The sequence below is a fragment of the Entelurus aequoreus genome, unplaced genomic scaffold (genome assembly GCF_033978785.1).
Source record: "Entelurus aequoreus isolate RoL-2023_Sb unplaced genomic scaffold, RoL_Eaeq_v1.1 HiC_scaffold_43, whole genome shotgun sequence".
Taxonomy (NCBI): domain Eukaryota; kingdom Metazoa; phylum Chordata; class Actinopteri; order Syngnathiformes; family Syngnathidae; genus Entelurus; species Entelurus aequoreus.
This window is the reverse complement of record NW_026907975.1, coordinates 167,842-180,389: the sequence shown is the minus strand read 5'-3', so window position 1 is coordinate 180,389 and position 12,548 is coordinate 167,842. Positions and strand designations below refer to the sequence as shown.

General features: G+C 36.6%; 1 long non-coding RNA gene across 4 annotated transcripts in view; it reads left to right on the top strand.

Annotated features, from left to right (window-relative positions):
- Nucleotides 1-12,548, top strand: part of LOC133645338 (uncharacterized) — a 222,881-nt gene that overhangs the window by 108,185 nt on the left and 102,148 nt on the right. The window lies entirely within an intron of this gene.

The following is a 12,548-nucleotide window of genomic DNA, read 5'->3' as shown; positions in this document are numbered from 1 at the left end:
TGCTGTAGTTGTAGGAGATGTCTCAAAACGTCATCAGGAGTCCCTACAAAACCTAAAAATGGCATAAAATGCTTTTTTTGGGAAAACTTTTTTTTTACAAAAAAAAATTCAAAAAACAGACTTGCTTCAGCAGCACAATTCTGGTGCTGTAGTTGTAGGAGATGTCTCAAAACGTCATCAGGAGTCCCGACTAAACCCGTAAATGTAAGAAAATGTAAGAAAATGCATTTTTTACGAAAAACATTTTTTGCTAAAATGTCGTAAGGGGGGACCCTGTCGTAAAAATTCCAAAAAACTGACTTGCTTCAGCAGCACAATTCTGGTGCTGTAGTTGTAGGAGATGTCTTAAAACGTCATCAGGAGTCCCTACAAAACCTAAAAATGGCATAAAATGCTTTTTTTGGGAAAACTTTTTTTTTACAAAAAAAAATTCAAAAAACAGACTTGCTTCAGCAGCACAATTCTGGTGCTGTAGTTGTAGGAGATGTCTCAAAACGTCATCAGGAGTCCCGACTAAACCCGTAAATGTAAGAAAATGTAAGAAAATGCATTTTTTACGAAAAACATTTTTTGCTAAAATGTCGTAAGGGGGGACCCTGTCGTAAAAATGCCAAAAAACGGACTTGCTTCAGCAGTACAATTCTGGTGCTGTAGTTGTAGGAGATGTCTCAAAACGTCATCAGGAGTCCCTACAAAACCTAAAAATGGCATAAAATGTTTTTTTTGGAAAACTTTTTTTTTACAAAAAAAAATTCCAAAAAACGGACTTGCTTCAGCAGCACAATTCTGGTGCTGTAGTTGTAGGAGATGTCTCAAAACGTCATCAGGAGTCCCGACTAAACCCGTAAATGTAAGAAAATGTAAGAAAATGCATTTTTTACGAAAAACATTTATTGCTAAAATGTCGTAAGGGGGGACCCTGTCGTAAAAATGCCAAAAAACTGACTTGCTTCAGCAGTACAATTCTGGTGCTGTAGTTGTAGGAGATGTCTCAAAACGTCATCAGGAGTCCCTACAAAACCTAAAAATGGCATAAAATGCTTTTTTTGGGAAAACTTTTTTTTTACAAAAAAAAATTCCAAAAAACGGACTTGCTTCAGCAGCACAATTCTGGTGCTGTAGTTGTAGGAGATGTCTCAAAACGTCATCAGGAGTCCCGACTAAACCCGTAAATGTAAGAAAATGCATTTTTTACGAAAAACATTTTTTGCTAAAATGTCGTAAGGAGGGACCCTGTCGTAAAAATTCCAAAAAACTGACTTGCTTCAGCAGCACAATTCTGGTGCTGTAGTTGTAGGAGATGTCTTAAAACGTCATCAGGAGTCCCTACAAAACCTAAAAATGGCATAAAATGCTTTTTTGGGGAAAACTTTTTTTTTACAAAAAAAAATTCAAAAAACAGACTTGCTTCAGCAGCACAATTCTGGTGCTGTAGTTGTAGGAGATGTCTCAAAACGTCATCAGGAGTCCCGACTAAACCCGTAAATGTAAGAAAATGCATTTTTTACGAAAAACATTTTTTGCTAAAATGTCGTAAGGGGGGACCCTGTCGTAAAAATGCCAAAAAACTGACTTGCTTCAGCAGTACAATTCTGGTGCTGTAGTTGTAGGAGATGTCTCAAAACGTCATCAGGAGTCCCTACAAAACCTAAAAATGGCATGAAATGCTTTTTTTGGGAAAACTTTTTTTTTACAAAAAAATTTTCAAAAAACAGACTTGCTTCAGCAGCACAATTCTGGTGCTGTAGTTGTAGGAGATGTCTCAAAACGTCATCAGGAGTCCCGACTAAACCCGTAAATGTAAGTAAGAAAATGTAAGAAAATGCATTTTTACGAAAAACATTTTTTGCTAAAATGTCGTAAGGGGGGACCCTGTCGTAAAAATGCCAAAAAACGGACTTGCTTCAGCAGTACAATTCTGGTGCTGTAGTTGTAGGAAATGTCTCAAAACGTCATCAGGAGTCCCTACAAAACCTAAAAATGGCATAAAATGCTTTTTTTGGGAAAACTTTTTTTTTACAAAAAAAATTCCAAAAAACGGACTTGCTTCAGCAGCACAATTCTGGTGCTGTAGTTGTAGGAGATGTCTCAAAACGTCATCAGGAGTCCCGACTAAACCCGTAAATGTAAGAAAATGCATTTTTTAAGAAAAACATTTTTTGCTAAAATGTCGTAAGGGGGGACCCTGTCGTAAAAATGCCAAAAAACGGACTTGCTTCAGCAGCACAATTCTGGTGCTGTAGTTGTAGGAGATGTCTCAAAACGTCATCAGGAGTCCCTACAAAACCTAAAAATGGCATAAAATGCTTTTTTTGGGAAAACTTTTTTTTTACAAAAAAAAATTCAAAAAACAGACTTGCTTCAGCAGCACAATTCTGGTGCTGTAGTTGTAGGAGATGTCTCAAAACGTCATCAGGAGTCCCGACTAAACCCGTAAATGTAAGAAAATGTAAGAAAATGCATTTTTTACGAAAAACATTTTTTGCTAAAATGTCGTAAGGGGGGACCCTGTCGTAAAAATTCCAAAAAACTGACTTGCTTCAGCAGCACAATTCTGGTGCTGTAGTTGTAGGAGATGTCTTAAACGTCATCAGGAGTCCCTACAAAACCTAAAAATGGCATAAAATGCTTTTTTTGGGAAAACTTTTTTTTTACAAAAAAAAATTCAAAAAACAGACTTGCTTCAGCAGCACAATTCTGGTGCTGTAGTTGTAGGAGATGTCTCAAAACGTCATCAGGAGTCCCGACTAACCCGTAAATGTAAGAAAATGTAAGAAAATGCATTTTTTACGAAAAACATTTTTTGCTAAAATGTCGTAAGGGGGGACCCTGTCGTAAAAATGCCAAAAAACGGACTTGCTTCAGCAGTACAATTCTGGTGCTGTAGTTGTAGGAGATGTCTCAAAACGTCATCAGGAGTCCCTACAAAACCTAAAAATGGCATAAAATGCTTTTTTTGGGAAAACTTTTTTTTTTTACAAAAAAAAATTCAAAAATCAGACTTGCTTCAGCAGCACAATTCTGGTGCTGTAGTTGTAGGAGATGTCTCAAAACGTCATCAGGAGTCCCGACTAAACCCGTAAATGTAAGAAAATGTAAGAAAATGCATTTTTTACGAAAAACATTTTTTGCTAAAAGTCGTAAAAATGCCAAAAAACCGACTTGCTTCAGCAGTACAATTCTGGTGCTGTAGTTGTAGGAGATGTCTCAAAACGTCATCAGGAGTCCCTACAAAACCTAAAAATGGCATAAAATGCTTTTTTGGGAAAACTTTTGTTTTACAAAAAAAATTCCAAAAAACGGACTTGCTTCAGCAGCACAATTCTGGTGCTGTAGTTGTAGGAGATGTCTCAAAACGTCATCAGGAGTCCCGACTAAACCCGTAAATGTAAGAAAATGTAAGAAAATGCATTTTTTACGAAAAACATTTTTTGCTAAAACGTCGTAAGGGGGGACCCTGTCGTAAAAATGCCAAAAAACCGACTTGCTTCAGCAGTACAATTCTGGTGCTGTAGTTGTAGGAGATGTCTCAAAACGTCATCAGGAGTCCCTACAAAACCTAAAAATGGCATAAAATGCTTTTTTTGGGAAAACTTTTTTTTATAAAATTTTTTCAAAAAACAGACTTACTTCAGCAGCACAATTCTGGTGCTGTAGTTGTAGGAGATGTCTCAAAACGTCATCAGGAGTCCCGACTAAACCCGTAAATGTAAGAAAATGTAAGAAAATGCATTTTTTACGAAAAACATTTTTTGCTAAAATGTCGTAAGGGGGGACCCTGTCGTAAAAATGCCAAAAAACGGACTTGCTTCAGCAGTACAATTCTGGTGCTGTAGTTGTAGGAGATGTCTCAAAACGTCATCAGGAGTCCCTACAAAACCTAAAAATGGCATAAAATGTTTTTTTTGGAAAACTTTTTTTTTACAAAAAAAAAATTCCAAAAAACGGACTTGCTTCAGCAGCACAATTCTGGTGCTGTAGTTGTAGGAGATGTCTCAAAACGTCATCAGGAGTCCCGACTAAACCCGTAAATGTAAGAAAATGTAAGAAAATGCATTTTTTAAGAAAAACATTTTTTGCTAAAATGTCGTAAGGGGGGACCCTGTCGTAAAAATGCCAAAAAACGGACTTGCTTCAGCAGTACAATTCTGGTGCTGTAGTTGTAGGAGATGTCTCAAAATGTCATCAGGAGTCCCTACAAAACCTAAAAATGGCATAAAATGCTTTTTTTGGGAAAACTTTTTTTTTACAAAAAAAAATTCAAAAAACAGACTTGCTTCAGCAGCACAATTCTGGTGCTGTAGTTGTAGGAGATGTCTCAAAACGTCATCAGGAGTCCCGACTAAACCCGTAAATGTAAGAAAATGTAAGAAAATGCATTTTTTAAGAAAAACATTTTTTGCTAAAATGTCGTAAGGGGGGACCCTGTCGTAAAAATGCCAAAAAACGGACTTACTTCAGCAGTACAATTCTGGTGCTGTAGTTGTAGGAAATGTCTCAAAACGTCATCAGGAGTCCCTACAAAACCTAAAAATGGCATAAAATGCTTTTTTTGGGAAAACTTTTTTTTTACAAAAAAAATTTCCAAAAAACGGACTTGCTTCAGCAGCACAATTCTGGTGCTGTAGTTGTAGGAGATGTCTCAAAACGTCATCAGGAATCCCGACTAAACCCGTAAATGTAATAAAATGCATTTTTTAAGAAAAACATTTTTTGCTAAAATGTCGTAAGGGGGGGACCCTGTCGTAAAAATGCCAAAAAACGGACTTGCTTCAGCAGCACAATTCTGGTGCTGTAGTTGTAGGAGATGTCTCAAAACGTCATCAGGAGTCCCTACAAAACCTAAAAATGGCATAAAATGCTTTTTTTGGGAAAACTTTTTTTTTACAAAAAAAAATTCAAAAAACAGACTTGCTTCAGCAGCACAATTCTGGTGCTGTAGTTGTAGGAGATGTCTCAAAACGTCATCAGGAGTCCCGACTAAACCCGTAAATGTAAGAAAATGTAAGAAAATGCATTTTTTACGAAAAACATTTTTTGCTAAAATGTCGTAAGGGGGGACCCTGTCGTAAAAATGCCAAAAAACGGACTTGCTTCAGCAGTACAATTCTGGTGCTGTAGTTGTAGGAGATGTCTCAAAACGTCATCAGGAGTCCCTACAAAACCTAAAAATGGCATAAAATGCTTTTTTTGGGAAAACTTTTTTTTTACAAAAAAAAATTCAAAAATCAGACTTGCTTCAGCAGCACAATTCTGGTGCTGTAGTTGTAGGAGATGTCTCAAAACGTCATCAGGAGTCCCGACTAAACCCGAAAATGTAAGTAAATGTATTTTTTACGAAAAACATTTTTTGCTAAAATGTCGTAAGGGGGGACCCTGTCGTAAAAATGCCAAAAAAACGACTTGCTTCAGCAGTACAATTCTGGTGCTGTAGTTGTAGGAGATGTCTCAAAACGTCATCAGGAGTCCCGATTAAACCCGTAAATGTAAGAAAATGTAAGAAAATGCATTTTTTTACGAAAAACATTTTTTGCTAAAATGTCGTAAGGGGGGACCCTGTCGTAAAAATTCCAAAAAACTGACTTGCTTCAGCAGCACAATTCTGGTGCTGTAGTTGTAGGAGATGTCTTAAAACGTCATCAGGAGTCCCTACAAAACCTAAAAATGGCATAAAATGCTTTTTTTGGGAAAACTTTTTTTTTACAAAAAAAAATTCAAAAAACAGACTTGCTTCAGCAGCACAATTCTGGTGCTGTAGTTGTAGGAGATGTCTCAAAACGTCATCAGGAGTCCCGACTAAACCCGTAAATGTAAGAAAATGTAAGAAAATGCATTTTTTACGAAAAACATTTTTTGCTAAAATGTCGTAAGGGGGGACCCTGTCGTAAAAATGCCAAAAAACTGACTTGCTTCAGCAGCACAATTCTGGTGCTGTAGTTGTAGGAGATGTCTTAAAACGTCATCAGGAGTCCCTACAAAACCTAAAAATGGCATAAAATGCTTTTTTTGGGAAAACTTTTTTTTTACAAAAAAAAATTCAAAAAACAGACTTGCTTCAGCAGCACAATTCTGGTGCTGTAGTTGTAGGAGATGTCTCAAAACGTCATCAGGAGTCCCGACTAAACCCGTAAATGTAAGAAAATGCATTTTTTACGAAAAACATTTTTTGCTAAAATGTCGTAAGGGGGGACCCTGTCGTAAAAATGCCAAAAAACGGACTTGCTTCAGCAGTACAATTCTGGTGCTGTAGTTGTAGGAGATGTCTCAAAACGTCATCAGGAGTCCCTACAAAACCTAAAAATGGCATGAAATGCTTTTTTTGGGAAAACTTTTTTTTTACAAAAAAAAATTCAAAAAACAGACTTGCTTCAGCAGCACAATTCTGGTGCTGTAGTTGTAGGAGATGTCTCAAAACGTCATCAGGAGTCCCGACTAAACCCGTAAATGTAAGAAAATGCATTTTTTACGAAAAACATTTTTTGCTAAAATGTCGTAAGGGGGGACCCTGTCGTAAAAATGCCAAAAAACGGACTTGCTTCAGCAGTACAATTCTGGTGCTGTAGTTGTAGGAGATGTCTCAAAACATCATCAGGAGTCCCTACAAAACCTAAAAATGGCATAAAATGCTTTTTTTGGGAAAACTTTTTTTTTACAAAAAAAAATTCCAAAAAACGGACTTGCTTCAGCAGCACAATTCTGGTGCTGTAGTTGTAGGAGATGTCTCAAAACGTCATCAGGAGTCCCGACTAAACCCGTAAATGTAAGAAAATGTAAGAAAATGCATTTTTTACGAAAAACATTTTTTGCTAAAATGTCGTAAGGGGGGACCCTGTCGTAAAAATTCCAAAAAACTGACTTGCTTCAGCAGCACAATTCTGGTGCTGTAGTTGTAGGAGATGTCTTAAAACGTCATCAGGAGTCCCTACAAAACCTAAAAATGGCATAAAATGCTTTTTTTGGGAAAACTTTTTTTTTACAAAAAAAAATTCAAAAAACAGACTTGCTTCAGCAGCACAATTCTGGTGCTGTAGTTGTAGGAGATGTCTTAAAACGTCATCAGGAGTCCCTACAAAACCTAAAAATGGCATGAAATGCTTTTTTTGGGAAAACTTTTTTTTTACAAAAAAAAATCCAAAAAACAGACTTGCTTCAGCAGCACAATTCTGGTGCTGTAGTTATAGGAGATGTCTCAAAACGTCATCAGGAGTCCCGACTAAACCCGTAAATGTAAGAAAATGTAAGAAAATGCATTTTTTAAGGAAAACATGTTTTGCTAAAATGTCGTAAGGGGGGACCCTGTCGTAAAAATGCCAAAAAACTGACTTTCTTCAGCAGTACAATTCTGGTGCTGTAGTTGTAGGAGATGTCTCAAAACGTCATCAGGAGTCCCTACAAAACCTAAAAATGGCATGAAATGCTTTTTTTGGGAAAACTTTTTTTTTACAAAAAAAATTTCAAAAAACAGACTTGCTTCAGCAGCACAATTCTGGTGCTGTAGTTGTAGGAGATGTCTCAAAACGTCATCAGGAGTCCCGACTAAACCCGTAAATGTAAGAAAATGTAAGAAAATGCATTTTTTACGAAAAACATTTTTTGCTAAAATGTCGTAAGGGGGGACCCTGTCGTAAAAATGCCAAAAAACGGACTTGCTTCAGCAGTACAATTCTGGTGCTGTAGTTGTAGGAAATGTCTCAAAACGTCATCAGGAGTCCCTACAAAACCTAAAAATGGCATAAAATGCTTTTTTTGGGAAAACTTTTTTTTTACAAAAAAAATTTCCAAAAAACGGACTTGCTTCAGCAGCACAATTCTGGTGCTGTAGTTGTAGGAGATGTCTCAAAACGTCATCAGGAGTCCCGACTAAACCCGTAAATGTAAGAAAATGCATTTTTTAAGAAAAACATTTTTTGCTAAAATGTCGTAAGGGGGGACCCTGTCGTAAAAATGCCAAAAAACGGACTTGCTTCAGCAGCACAATTCTGGTGCTGTAGTTGTAGGAGATGTCTCAAAACGTCATCAGGAGTCCCTACAAAACCTAAAAATGGCATAAAATGCTTTTTTTGGGAAAACTTTTTTTTTACAAAAAAAATTCAAAAAACAGACTTGCTTCAGCAGCACAATTCTGGTGCTGTAGTTGTAGGAGATGTCTCAAAACGTCATCAGGAGTCCCGACTAAACCCGTAAATGTAAGAAAATGTAAGAAAATGCATTTTTTACGAAAAACATTTTTTGCTAAAATGTCGTAAGGGGGGACCCTGTCGTAAAAATTCCAAAAAACTGACTTGCTTCAGCAGCACAATTCTGGTGCTGTAGTTGTAGGAGATGTCTTAAAACGTCATCAGGAGTCCCTACAAAACCTAAAAATGGCATAAAATGCTTTTTTTGGGAAAACTTTTTTTTTACAAAAAAAAATTCAAAAAACAGACTTGCTTCAGCAGCACAATTCTGGTGCTGTAGTTGTAGGAGATGTCTCAAAACGTCATCAGGAGTCCCGACTAAACCCGTAAATGTAAGAAAATGTAAGAAAATGCATTTTTTACGAAAAACATTTTTTGCTAAAATGTCGTAAGGGGGGACCCTGTCGTAAAAATGCCAAAAAACTGACTTGCTTCAGCAGTACAATTCTGGTGCTGTAGTTGTAGGAGATGTCTCAAAACGTCATCAGGAGTCCCTACAAAACCTAAAAATGGCATAAAATGCTTTTTTTGGGAAAACTTTTTTTTTACAAAAAAAAATTCAAAAATCGGACTTGCTTCAGCAGTACAATTCTGGTGCTGTAGTTGTAGGAGATGTCTCAAAACGTCATCAGGAGTCCCTACAAAACCTAAAAATGGCATAAAATGCTTTTTTTGGGAAAACTTTTTTTTTACAAAAAAAAATTCAAAAATCAGACTTGCTTCAGCAGCACAATTCTGGTGCTGTAGTTGTAGGAGATGTCTCAAAACGTCATCAGGAGTCCCGACTAAACCCGTAAATGTAAGAAAATGTAAGAAAATGCATTTTTTACGAAAAACATTTTTTGCTAAAATGTCGTAAAAATGCCAAAAAACCGACTTGCTTCAGCAGTACAATTCTGGTGCTGTAGTTGTAGGAGATGTCTCAAAACGTCATCAGGAGTCCCTACAAAACCTAAAAATGGCATAAAATGCTTTTTTGGGAAAACTTTTTTTTTACAAAAAAAAATTCCAAAAAACGGACTTGCTTCAGCAGCACAATTCTGGTGCTGTAGTTGTAGGAGATGTCTCAAAACGTCATCAGGAGTCCCGACTAAACCCGTAAATGTAAGAAAATGTAAGAAAATGCATTTTTTACGAAAAACATTTTTTGCTAAAACGTCGTAAGGGGGGACCCTGTCGTAAAAATGCCAAAAAACCGACTTGCTTCAGCAGTACAATTCTGGTGCTGTAGTTGTAGGAGATGTCTCAAAACGTCATCAGGAGTCCCTACAAAACCTAAAAATGGCATAAAATGCTTTTTTTGGGAAAACTTTTTTTTATAAAAATTTTTTCAAAAAACAGACTTACTTCAGCAGCACAATTCTGGTGCTGTAGTTGTAGGAGATGTCTCAAAACGTCATCAGGAGTCCCGACTAAACCCGTAAATGTAAGAAAATGTAAGAAAATGCATTTTTTACGAAAAACATTTTTTGCTAAAATGTCGTAAGGGGGGACCCTGTCGTAAAAATGCCAAAAAACGGACTTGCTTCAGCAGTACAATTCTGGTGCTGTAGTTGTAGGAGATGTCTCAAAACGTCATCAGGAGTCCCTACAAAACCTAAAAATGGCATAAAATGTTTTTTTTGGAAAACTTTTTTTTTACAAAAAAAAATTCCAAAAAACGGACTTGCTTCAGCAGCACAATTCTGGTGCTGTAGTTGTAGGAGATGTCTCAAAACGTCATCAGGAGTCCCGACTAAACCCGTAAATGTAAGAAAATGTAAGAAAATGCATTTTTTAAGAAAAACATTTTTTGCTAAAATGTCGTAAGGGGGGACCCTGTCGTAAAAATGCCAAAAAACGGACTTGCTTCAGCAGTACAATTCTGGTGTTGTAGTTGTAGGAGATGTCTCAAAATGTCATCAGGAGTCCCTACAAAACCTAAAAATGGCATAAAATGCTTTTTTTGGGAAAACTTTTTTTTTACAAAAAAAAATTCAAAAAACAGACTTGCTTCAGCAGCACAATTCTGGTGCTGTAGTTGTAGGAGATGTCTCAAAACGTCATCAGGAGTCCCGACTAAACCCGTAAATGTAAGAAAATGTAAGAAATCATTTTTTAAGAAAAACATTTTTTGCTAAAATGTCGTAAGGGGGGACCCTGTCGTAAAAATGCCAAAAAACGGACTTACTTCAGCAGTACAATTCTGGTGCTGTAGTTGTAGGAAATGTCTCAAAACGTCATCAGGAGTCCCTACAAAACCTAAAAATGGCATAAAATGCTTTTTTTGGGAAAACTTTTTTTTTACAAAAAAAAATTCAAAAAACAGACTTGCTTCAGCAGCACAATTCTGGTGCTGTAGTTGTAGGAGATGTCTTAAAACGTCATCAGGAGTCCCTACAAAACCTAAAAATGGCATGAAATGCTTTTTTTGGGAAAACTTTTTTTTTACAAAAAAAAAATTCAAAAAACAGACTTGCTTCAGCAGCACAATTCTGGTGCTGTAGTTATAGGAGATGTCTCAAAACGTCATCAGGAGTCCCGACTAAACCCGTAAATGTAAGAAAATGTAAGAAAATGCATTTTTTAAGGAAAACATGTTTTGCTAAAATGTCGTAAGGGGGGACCCTGTCGTAAAAATGCCAAAAACTGACTTTCTTCAGCAGTACAATTCTGGTGCTGTAGTTGTAGGAGATGTCTCAAAACGTCATCAGGAGTCCCTACAAAACCTAAAAATGGCATGAAATGCTTTTTTTGGGAAAACTTTTTTTTTACAAAAAAAATTTCAAAAAACAGACTTGCTTCAGCAGCACAATTCTGGTGCTGTAGTTGTAGGAGATGTCTCAAAACGTCATCAGGAGTCCCGACTAAACCCGTAAATGTAAGAAAATGTAAGAAAATGCATTTTTTACGAAAAACATTTTTTGCTAAAATGTCGTAAGGGGGGACCCTGTCGTAAAAATGCCAAAAAACGGACTTGCTTCAGCAGTACAATTCTGGTGCTGTAGTTGTAGGAAATGTCTCAAAACGTCATCAGGAGTCCCTACAAAACCTAAAAATGGCATAAAATGCTTTTTTTGGGAAAACTTTTTTTTTACAAAAAAAAATTCCAAAAAACGGACTTGCTTCAGCAGCACAATTCTGGTGCTGTAGTTGTAGGAGATGTCTCAAAACGTCATCAGGAGTCCCGACTAAACCCGTAAATGTAAGAAAATGCATTTTTTAAGAAAAACATTTTTTGCTAAAATGTCGTAAGGGGGGACCCTGTCGTAAAAATGCCAAAAAACGGACTTGCTTCAGCAGCACAATTCTGGTGCTGTAGTTGTAGGAGATGTCTCAAAACGTCATCAGGAGTCCCTACAAAACCTAAAAATGGCATAAAATGCTTTTTTTGGGAAAACTTTTTTTTTACAAAAAAAAATTCAAAAAACAGACTTGCTTCAGCAGCACAATTCTGGTGCTGTAGTTGTAGGAGATGTCTCAAAACGTCATCAGGAGTCCCGACTAAACCCGTAAATGTAAGAAAATGTAAGAAAAATGCATTTTTTACGAAAAACATTTTTTGCTAAAATGTCGTAAGGGGGGACCCTGTCGTAAAAATTCCAAAAAACTGACTTGCTTCAGCAGCACAATTCTGGTGCTGTAGTTGTAGGAGATGTCTTAAAACGTCATCAGGAGTCCCTACAAAACCTAAAAATGGCATAAAATGCTTTTTTTGGGAAAACTTTTTTTTTACAAAAAAAAATTCAAAAAACAGACTTGCTTCAGCAGCACAATTCTGGTGCTGTAGTTGTAGGAGATGTCTCAAAACGTCATCAGGAGTCCCGACTAAACCCGTAAATGTAAGAAAATGTAAGAAAATGCATTTTTTACGAAAAACATTTTTTGCTAAAATGTCGTAAGGGGGGACCCTGTCGTAAAAATGCCAAAAAACGGACTTGCTTCAGCAGTACAATTCTGGTGCTGTAGTTGTAGGAGATGTCTCAAAACGTCATCAGGAGTCCCTACAAAACCTAAAAATGGCATAAAATGCTTTTTTTGGGAAAACTTTTTTTTTACAAAAAAAATTCAAAAATCGGACTTGCTTCAGCAGTACAATTCTGGTGCTGTAGTTGTAGGAGATGTCTCAAAACGTCATCAGGAGTCCCTACAAAACCTAAAAATGGCATAAAATGCTTTTTTTGGGAAAACTTTTTTTTTACAAAAAAAATTCAAAAATCAGACTTGCTTCAGCAGCACAATTCTGGTGCTGTAGTTGTAGGAGATGTCTCAAAACGTCATCAGGAGTCCCGACTAAACCCGTAAATGTAAGAAAATGTAAGAAAATGCATTTTTTACGAAAAACATTTTTTGCTAAAATGTCGTAAAAATGCCAAAAAACCGACTTGCTTC